This window comes from Sorex araneus, chromosome 9 (genome assembly GCF_027595985.1).
Source record: "Sorex araneus isolate mSorAra2 chromosome 9, mSorAra2.pri, whole genome shotgun sequence".
Taxonomy (NCBI): Eukaryota; Metazoa; Chordata; class Mammalia; order Eulipotyphla; family Soricidae; genus Sorex; species Sorex araneus.
The window spans coordinates 57,171,771-57,182,743 of record NC_073310.1 but is presented as its reverse complement, the minus strand read 5'-3'; positions in this window follow the sequence as shown (position 1 = coordinate 57,182,743).

The following is a 10,973-nucleotide window of genomic DNA, read 5'->3' as shown; positions in this document are numbered from 1 at the left end:
AATCCAGGACCTCTCTTACATGGTAGGCAAGAATTCTCTCAATGAGCTACAGATATATGTCAAGCTGTTTCGGTAGGGACAGCAGGTCAGGGAGGGGGAGTGGAGGTGGGGCGGGCTTACCCTGTAGTACTCAGGACTTTGTCCTGGCTCTGTGCTCAGGGATCCCTCTTGGTGGTGCTTGGGGCTGTTCTGAGATAGACCCAGAATTGGTCACATGCGAGGAAAGTACCTTGACCTCTAAATTATCTTTCTGGCCCAGAATTGTCAAATTTAAATATAAAAATAGTTCTGGGAGAAACTTCTTTCACTTTATTTCCATATAGAGACTGCTGGGAGATGCTAGCACTTCTCCACATTGCGACTGCCTGCAGAGAGAGGCTCTGATTTACAAGGCAGCTGGCCCCCTGGGACTGGACAGTGCATTTCTAGTAGTTAATCTCTTGTAAACGAGGTTTATCAGCTCCCACTGAACTCTTCCCGAGGGAGCATTTCTAGTTGTTAGGACAACTCTGTTCTGTAGAATTCTGCAGGACACTATCACAGGGTCACACACTAGGCCACTGTGTGTATGTGTGTGTGTTTGTGTGTCGGGGGTTGGGGGGGCGGTGGCACAGCTCATGGGAAGGGGAAGAGGTGTTACTTCACTTCTGCTCTTGATCACTGACCAGAACTTTGTCACATGGCCTTGTGCCATTGGAAAATAACATCCAAGCTGTTCCTAGGAAGAAGGGGAGATGGCTTTGGCAAAGAAAATTAAATAATCAAAAGTAAATAAATGCAAATCTTTCCCAAATCTTGATTTAAGGTTAAAATATCCTTGAGATGAGAAGTATAAGATTAAAGTATCTGAGAATAAGGGCAGTAAAATGATGCTTCAACTTGTTTTGCATCACAAAGATGTGAGAATGGAGCTGAGATTAGCTGAGAGTCATATAGAAATCTGTTGCTACAGTGTAGACTTCCTTATCAGTATCAACAATGGCCTCGGGTTAACCAGACACAGATGCAGAAACTTCTATGTTTTTCAGAGGCTGCATTTTTCCTATTTCCTTTCCATTCTTAATTGTTCATCAGTATATCAGAAATACCTTGAGAATTTGGCTGCCAATGCAGGCCCCTGCTTTTGTTTTCCCTTCCTTTTAAAAAAAATATATAAAATGCTTTCCTTTTTAGGTTTCTCAAAAACCTGCTTCACTATACTGCTGGTTCACCCTTCCCTTTGTGGCAATTTTTTTTTCACACGGTCCTGCTTGTTTTTCTCTTTGGAAAAGTTTTCAATGGTCTTGCTTTAAAATTAGGTGACCTTTACTAATGTTTAATGATTGACTGATTAATCTCACTCAGCCCTAAACAAAGTGGGCAACAAAATATATCACTAGCGACTGCTAGAAGTTCCATGGAGGGTTCATATTTAGAATGTCGAGCTAAGATTTAACCTGTGAAGCTTAGGTTCATTAGAATCATCGTCCATGGATCAAAGAACCGACTCTAAAGATAACCCAGACAGGAGATGGACAGGAAAATGTCAAGAGCTGGAGAAAGAGTACAAGGACTCGCATGTGGCAGGCATTGGTTTACTCCCTTGCACTGCATCTGGTCCCCCGAGTACTGCCAGAGGTCACTTCCCTTTGTCCTCCCAACCCTCCCCCCACCACAAAGGTAGTTGTTTGTGGAGAAGGAGGGCTTTCCAGTGGAATCACTGCTGTGTCAGAAGCATAGCCCCACCAGGAATGAGTCTAGAGTATAGAATTGTCAAGATAGCAGTTGTATCTGCTTTCTGTTATGTATCTGCTACCATGCGGCAGTTCTCACAAGAAAAGGGGAGTAGTCTGTCACGCCCAGAGAAAAGAGGAGTAAGAAGCAATGCCTGCACCACAGTGTCTGAATTCCCTGGGCAGGCTATCCTCATAGGCAAGTTGAGAAGAAAAGCAAAAGGAAACCTTGAAAATAGGGGGTAAATGCTCACTCAATAAATACATCTGCCCAAGAGTGATTGAGATGTCCAGTAATATGTAAACTCACAGTCTTTGTGATAATAGATCTTAGTAACTAGAGGCTATAATAAGCCGATCTTGCTAACAAATTCACTCCTGAGAAAGAAAGTTTTGGAGTCAAGTTGGCTGGGGTTCAAATCTTATCATTGTAAGCATAATGATCTTGAGAAATTTTAGTTAACCTCTTTAACTCTGCTTCTTCATTTGTATAATGAAAATAGTTTGTCCCAAAGGTCATAAGGATTTAGTTAGAAATAATGCATAAAGCATATAACTCAAGTACAGAGTTAGTATACAATAAATGTTAGCAATTTCTATAATTATCTTCAGAATCACAAGACTAGTAATGGATTAAGTGTAGTGTTTAACTTTGCTCTCAGGTTTAATACTGAAGAACTATTTTATACTTCTATTAAAAACTTAATTTTTTTTAGTATTGGTTGCTAGGGCTGGAGCGATAGCACAGTGGGTACATTTGCCTTGCATACGGCCCACCTGGGTTCGATTCCTCTGCCCCTCTCGGAGAGCCCGGCAAGCTACCGAGAGTATCTCACCCACATGGCAGAGCCTGGCAAGCTACCTGTGGTGTATTTGACGTGCCAAAAACAGTAACAAGTCTCACAATGGAGAGGTTACTGGTGCCCGCTTGAGCAAATCGATGAACTGTCGACAGTGCTACAGTGCTATTGTTGATTAATAGTGTTTTGCTTCCTGCATTCAAAGAAATATTATTTAAAATTTTTTTGTAATTGGCACATTTGATATCAAAATATTATTTCAAGACTTAAAAGTTATAGGTATTTTCATTTATTTATACTTTTTAGTTTTCAGGCCACACCTGCTGAGGTCAGGGATCAGTCCAGATGGGGCTCAGGGGACCATACAAGGTGCCTGGAATTGAACAGGGTTGGCCCTATGCAAGGCAAGCACTTTACCCTCAGTACAGGTTGATAGGATTCATTTGCTTAAACCAGGGACAGAGAGATTGGATAGAGGTTAAGGAGCTTGACTTGCATGCAGCTGACTTCAGTTCAATCCCCAGGATCCTATACAGTTCCCTGAGCACTGCCAGAAGATCCCTGAGCAAAGAGCTAGGAGTAATTCCTCAGTAACACTGAGAGTGGTTCAGTCCCCTAGCCCCTCCCCCACCCCTCAAAGAAAATCCCCCCAGGGAGTTATAAATGAGTGAGTGTAGGAAGCTCTGAGCTCCAGGAACCTCCTGGACCCCATTCATTGAGTTGATGCACTGTGACAGTTTCAAAGATTAGGAGAGAGAACACGAAGCGTAGGGAGGGTAAGAAAAACTCATAAAGTGGATGGTGATGAGCAGGCTGACAAGCGGATGTGCTCCTCACCCAATCCTGAAGTCCCAAGGGGAGGTTGATGACCTCAATTCCATGTTCCTGTGTTTGCACACTCGCCTCTGCCTGTCACAAGGAAGCAGAGAAGAGGCGGAATTCAGGGCTCACGAACCCTCAGGGGAACAGGTCTTTGTTGGAGGCTGGCCTGCCAACCCCATTGGGCTGCTGGAGGAATGCCAGGATTGGGGTTTGAGATTAGTCTATAGGCTTGGCGAAGTTGATACCAACTGATGTCAGCAAAGCGAACCAAGCAGGGGGTAATGTGTGCATCACGTGGTTGAGTGAGACCATCCCCAGATACCCACTCGCACACACATAAAAGACAGAGCGGGACTTACCCCCTAACCCCCAAATAACAGTGATAGACCTCAGGACCTTAGGATTTCCACATGCTTCACTGACTTTAATTCCCACAAATCTCTGCTTTTATGGCATTGTTGGCCAAACATTTCCCAGTGCGAGTTACGTTCCGTGAAGGAGGTGTGGAGTGTATCCCCAGACAGCACCAGTGACAAGCGGTTAGTTCTGCGTGAGTGTGTCTGGGGGGCCCAGGTTTGGATGGGTACAGGGCTTAGCAATATTGTATGTGAAGGCATCATGGCACAGCCTCCTGAGGCTCCCACTGGATCCATGTGGGCTGGGGCTGGAGAATGCACATTTCTAACCGCTTCCGAGGGGATGTGGAAGCCGGACAACTCCTTGTCCCAGGACTATGCAGTAGCAGCTAAATCCCAGAAAGAAAACTTTTTTCTTTCCTCCAGGCTGTGCCCAGGCTGCCATGAGTGGTGGGTCTGCATTTCCCCTGCAAAGGTTATGAAGTCAGCGCTTTTTCCATTTGTTCAAGATAAGCCCATGCAGTAGGTCCTGTGTTCTTGTTAACTAGGAGAGGAGAGGTGTAAGTGTCCAGCATTTAGTAAGCCAGACAGAGTATTTTAAAATTACACGGGATTGTAGGTTTAAAAATGATACTTTGGGGCAGGGCCGAGGGCCCTAGAGGATGGAGCTTGGGTTTTGTATGTGGGAAGCCCTGGTTCGATCTGTGGCATAGCACAGTTCTCTGAACACTGCCCTGCAAGTCGTCACTGAGCACCGCAGTACATAGGCCTCAAACTAAGGGCATAGAGAGAAAACGAAGATGTCTTTCTAAAGTCTTCCTAGAACAGAATGGGGTAAAAAATCATAATCCCAAAAGGACAAACAAGTCATAATAAATCACAGTGTGGAGACTAGAGAGGGTGGTGTTAGTGGATGATCAGTAGCTGAGAGAGCTGGAAACTGGGGGATGGCTGGAAGCAGCCTCACTCTGCAGAAGCCCCAACGCAGCCCAGAATTGGTGGCCTCCAGTGGCCAGAGCAGAGGCGAGGATGACAGTGGGTATTTGGAGATCCAGTACCAACCTGTGCCAACCAGTGCCAGTGGGTACCAACCTGTGCCAGCCAGCACCAAGTTGTTCCTACCTATGATACTTGATCCATACCAGTCTGTACCAGTCACCATCAACCCGTGCTAATCAGTGCCAGGCTTGCCGACTCATGCCAGTTTCTACCAGCCTACACCAGTTGGTGCCAGTGAATGCTAATCCATGCCATCCTGTGCCGTCCTGCACCGAACTCTGCCAAATTTTAGCTGGTTCCTACCAGTTTTTACTGGTTCAAACCAGTTCCAGCTGGCTGAAACACTCAGTCTGGCTGGAACTGGTTCTGACTGCTTCCTATTGATTCCGACTTTCAGCAGTGCTCTAGGTACCTGGCATACTGCAGGTAAAGGTTTTACCCAGTCTCTTGAGTCATGTCTTCAGCCCTAGAATTCTCAAGAGAAGTGTCATAACTAGGAGACTTTGGAATGAGGCTTTGAAGATTCTGGGAAAATGATTTCCCAGCAATAATTCTATCCCTAGCTATATCAGAACTCTTCATTGTGAGCAACAAATTCCATATAATCAGTTTAGGCAGCTATTATGTTTATTGATTTTAGGTTGGGTTTTCATAGACTTTCTGATAAGCCAGAGATTCAGGCTTATCCACCAAGTTGCCTGGAATTCTTATTCAGAGCCACCTGTGCAGGGAGAACCAGAGGAAACACCCCAGTTCCATGCCTGGCCCAGATGGCAGCAGGCAGCAATACCTGAGAAGCTTCACTCACTGAACCCTTCCAGATGGAATATTTTTGTTTCTTCTTCTTTTTTTCATTCTTGTGTCATACCCAATGACACTCCGGGCTGGCTTACTCTTGGCTCTGCTCTCAAGGATCATTTCCGGTGGGGTTCAGGGGGCCATGTGAGGTCCCAGGGATTGAACCCAGGTTAGCTGTTTGCAAGGCAAGAGCCCTACCCACTGGAGCATCACTTCATCCCATGTATGTCTCACTTTCTGCTATTTACCAAAAAGAAGATGCTGCAGACAAACTGATCAATCCCAAATGGGGGTGCAAGCCAGGGCCCTCCACACCTAGGGGCGGTCTCTGCAGGCCTCGGGGAGGGGCAGTTCCCTTCTCTGATGGCTGGACGCTGTGTGCTTGGTGCTGGCGCTTGAGTCCCCACCCGCTCTTGTGTTGTTCTTCAGCATCCTGGACTGTTGCTTAAGTAGACAAGTACAAATTTTGAAGAAAAAAAAAAAGAAGATGCTGCAAACCACTGCTCATGTGTTACTTATGGATTTAAGTCTTTGGGTTTGTTTTAGGGCCACAGCCAGCGATACTCAGGGGCTACTCCTAATTCATGAATGGGAAACCACCACTGGCATTGTTTAGGGGACCATATGATGCTGGGGATGGAACTCAGGACTGCTACATGCAAAGCATGCTCTCAGACTAATGAACTCTCTGGCCTGGAGTTAAGTCTTGTACAGGTATGACACTTGGAGGCATTTGTGCTGTGGGTGGTGAGACCAGACCAGGCATCAAATCCAGATTGTGTGCACAAACCAAAGCCATTTCCCGATTGATTAATTGATTGATTGATTACTGAATCACCATGAGATACACAGTTACAAAGCTGTTCATGATTGGGTTTCAGTCATACAATGTTCCAACACCCATCCCTCCACCAATGTCCCCAGTTTCCCTCTCTTCTTCCCACCCCACTCCCCACAGCCGGTCTCTTCTCTCTCTCTCTCTCTCTCTCTCTCTCTCTCTCTCTCTCTCTCTCTCTCTCTCTCTCTCTTTCTCTCGGGCATTATGGTTTGCAATACAGATACTAAGAGGTTATCATGCTTGTTTCTTTACTGATTTTCAGCACGTAGTTCTTATCCAGAAGATCATTTTCAACTATGATTACCATAGTGGTCCCTTCTCTATCTCACCTGCCTTCTCCCCCCTGCACTTGAGACAGGCTTCCAACCATGGACCAATCCTCCTGGTCATTGTTTCTACTGTCCTTGGGTATTAAGCTCATAATTATGTTTTTTAATATCCCACAAATGACTCTCAGCCCCTATCTTAATTTTCTTCACTTGATTTTAATACTTAAGCATTACCATTAGGATTTTGATTTCTTTCATTTTTAAAGTTTAAAAATATTGAAATAACGCATTATTAGGTAAGTTTCATGTATTCATTATTATAAATCAACATCTGTATGTACAAACAGAAGAGAATAAGTACATTTTTTTAGTTTTAGAATATAAATTCTCAATGGAGAACCTCCCGCCCCCATCTGTATTGAGAAAATGTGGTTTACACAGCTCCCATCACACTTCCCTCTTTGTAATGGTACTTCACCCCTCCTACCTCTGGAGTCAGTCAGAAGACCTTGTGGTCTTCTGAAGAGACCAGAAGAGAAGATGCCCTCTTCTCTACCATGTGAGCTAGCTTTCTTTTTTTTTAATGTCTTGTTTATTTATTTAGCTTTTTGGGTCACACCTGGCAACGCTCAGGGGTTGCTCCTGGCTCTGACTCAGGAATTACTCCTGGCAGTGCTTGGGGGACCATATGGGATGCTGAGGATCAAACCCATGTTGACTGCAAGCAAGGCACATGCCCTCACCGAGGTACTATCACTCTGACCCCCATGTGAACTTTCTTAAGACAGGAAAGAGTATCGAATATTGTTTTACTCAAGGTGGGAGCGAAAATATGTAAGTGGAGGATACAGTTGGTAATTTTTTAAAACTAAGACGTTTTCTTATGCTTGTGATCATTAAAATTATTTAAAAATGATAGCATTTGTTTTCAAGTCAGACTTTTCAAGTGGAAATATTTTAAATCAGAATTATTTTGCAAGGGTATTTATGAACCAAGGGTGACGCCTGCATTTTCCTTTTCATTTGTTATTGCCTGGCTGGCTCTTATGCATTCCCTGGGCTTATTAGAGCATATGATGTGCTTAGGAGTCTCAATATAATAAAATCCGTTAATGTAAATCTACCTTATTGTTCTGCATAAGTTTGCTGATTGTGTATACTTGGAGTCATTCAGTTCTAGATTTAAAAGATTACATCTTAAAAGGAAGGAACTAAATGATCCTTTCTTCTAATGATAAAATATTTAAGCATTTGGATTTACTTTCAATTAAGATTAAAGATCTCTGGGAACTAGGACTCAGCAGCTCTTTCATTTGTTTTTGAGAGAGATTATCTAGATGACATATTAGGGGTGAACATGGAATTTGGGGCAGAACGGGATAGAGTAAGATTTGGACTATTCCTGTAAACAAAATGGGAATGAAGGACAGACATTCTTACAGGATCATGAGAATATATTCCTGGTATGTTTATGTAAGAGCTCAGTTTGAAACTTTAAGCATGCCTGGGAGAGTCTCTTCTTGTAGAATTCAGATAACTCTTTAATTTACTTAATACATTTATTGTAAATACTTGTTAAGCAAATGATAGGTGAGAAAAAAAAACATTCTCTAGGAAATAGTCTATTCTTTTAAATGAATGACATAATCTTATTTAAAATATTTTACCTTTCTAGATATAGTTCAAATAACAATCTGGGTGACATTATTTTTCATTTTTTGGTTTTGGGGCAATATTCTACTGTGCTCAGGAGTCACCCCTGGTGTTGCTTAGGAGATCATTTGTGTTGCCAGGGATTAAACTGGAGTCAGCTGCATATAAGGCAAATACCTTGTCTCCTGTCTCCTGTGCTTGCACTCTCTCTCTCTCTCTCTCTCTCCTCCCCCCACCCCAAATCCAATTTTCTTTTGGATTTCTCCAAGTGAAATTGAAGAATATATCTACAGTCATTTATTTATTCATTTACTTGACTCTTCCTCCTTTCTCCCCTCCCCGCTTTGTTTGTGTTATTGATCAGTAGTTTATACATCTGGTTGTGGGTCTCACTAGTGACCACCCACATACTTCGTTGTAGCTCTGATTGAACCTGAATATCAGAGCCTCAGGGATTGTGCCTGCACATGTAGGTTGGTGCCAGGGATCAAACTTACTGCCTTATACTTGTAAGACTTATACTTGTAATACTTATAAGCCACTTTGCCACTGAGTATCCCTGGGCCTACACTCTATTTTTGTAGCATGACAGTTTGTCTGTTGGAAGCAAGTTTTACATCATGAGGATGAAGCTGTGTTTTCTAAGGAGGACTCCTAGAATAGAATCAGCATATTAATCAACCTGTCCATCATCCCTCTGAAATTTATTAACTGGCTAAGATTTGTCAACTTGTCACAACTTTGTCAATTTGTCATCATGCCCGTTTCTGTTTTATTTTTAATAGGGCTACACCCAGCAGTGCTGGGGAAGGAAATGTGGGGCCAGGTATCAGCCTTGCTTGTGCTGTATCTGACTGTTGACTATTGACCAGTGATTCTAGAGGGAATTCTGTTAGAAGATCAAAAGGAGGGTAGTGAGTCTAGAAAACTGATAAGCATTCATTATTTAAATTTCAAAGTGGGATCATTTTTATGGTCCAAAGTTCATTTTTGGAGGTAGGGCATTTGCCTTGCACGCAGCAGACCCGGGTTCGATTCCTCCATCCCTCTCAGAGAGCCTGGCAAGCTACTGAGAGTATCCCACTTCGCAGAGCCTGGAAAGCTACCCGTGGCTTATTTGATATGCTAAAAACAGTAACAGCAAATCTCACAATGGAGACGTTACTGGTGCTCGCTCAAGCAAATCGATGAACACCGGGACGACAGTGCTACAGTGCAGTGCAGTTCATCTGTTTATTTTCTCTTTATGCCACATATGAGTGAAATCATGCAGTTATTTGTCTTTCTCCATCTGGCTTATTTCACTGAGCAGAATCCTCTTTATGCCCATCCATGTGATTGCAAATGGCAGGATTTAATCTCTTCTAAAGGAGAATAGAATCCTGTTAGCTGTGTATATATACTATATATTGTGTCTTGGTTGATGGCACTTAGGTTGCACCTGGCTCCTAGCTATAGGAAACAATGGTGGGGTAACATAGGATGGGATGGGAGTGTGGTGTTTATCTCTTCAGATTAGTGTTTATGTTTTCCCAGTAAGCACCCAGAAGTGGGATAACTGGGTCATATGAGCCTCTATTTTTGATTTTGATTTTTCTGGAGGAATCTTTATACTGTACCAAAGTGGCTTGCTTTTTATTAAGAGGATGGTGGCTCAGAGGAGAATTTGACCATGCTTGGCAGTGCTCAGGGACTGTTTCAGGCTCTGTGCTCAGGAGTGAGCCCTGGAAGTTCTTGGGAGACCATCTATGGTGCATGGGGATTGAACCAAGCTCAGCCTTATGCCAAACAAGCAAGAGACTTACCCTCTGTACTATGGTTTTGATGTCCCTATTCCCCCAAAGTAGATTTTTAAAAAATTAGAACCATTCCTATACATTGTATTGATACAATAACTAAATAGCAACCAACGCTTTCATCACCAAATCAGCTTAGACTACATGATTGATACTAACTAGCATATATCAGCTTTTGTGAGGGTTGTTAGCACACATTGGAAGTTCTCATGGAATATACTCTCCGGCTAACATATTGCAGATATTAATCTATGCTTTGGTCACTGTAAGTTAACCAAAAAGAAATAAACCAGAGTCTTACACAAAATCCTTTAAGGGAGAGGCTGGGGTAGAGCTGAGCATTCTTTTCTCAAACACTCAAGAGAAACATTGACAACATGTTTATTTATAGCCTGTGTGGACAGAGTCAGTCATCAATCTGAATGGACGTATATCAGGCAAATTGGTTGCTTGCATTATGAAATCTCCAGTAACCAATGATGCTGAGACAGTGTAAGTCACAACCCTGTATTCCTGAGACATCATCTAGCGACTAACGATTCTGGCATACAAATTCTGAGAAGTCTATTGCTTGAGAGGGGCCTTTGGCAAGTTTCGGAAACTGGTTTTTTGAGGTTGGTGTAGCCATTACACCTCTGTGGCCTTCCTCCTGAGGGCTTAACTCTGCACAGCTATGGAAGCACTCCAGATCTCCCATGAACATGTTTTCCATTTATGAGGAAATTACCTATTAGACACAGAGAGTAATAGCAAAATTGATCTCCCACTGAGTATCCCAATATGATAAGGAGCATAGACTTTGAAGTCAGATAGAGTTTTGACAAGGACAAAAAAATGGTCCCTGGGTGAAGATCTACCTGCTGTAAGAGGCCACAAGCTTGTAGGTATGAGGAGACCCTACTGTCTCCTGTTCCCAACAGAAATGTAAGC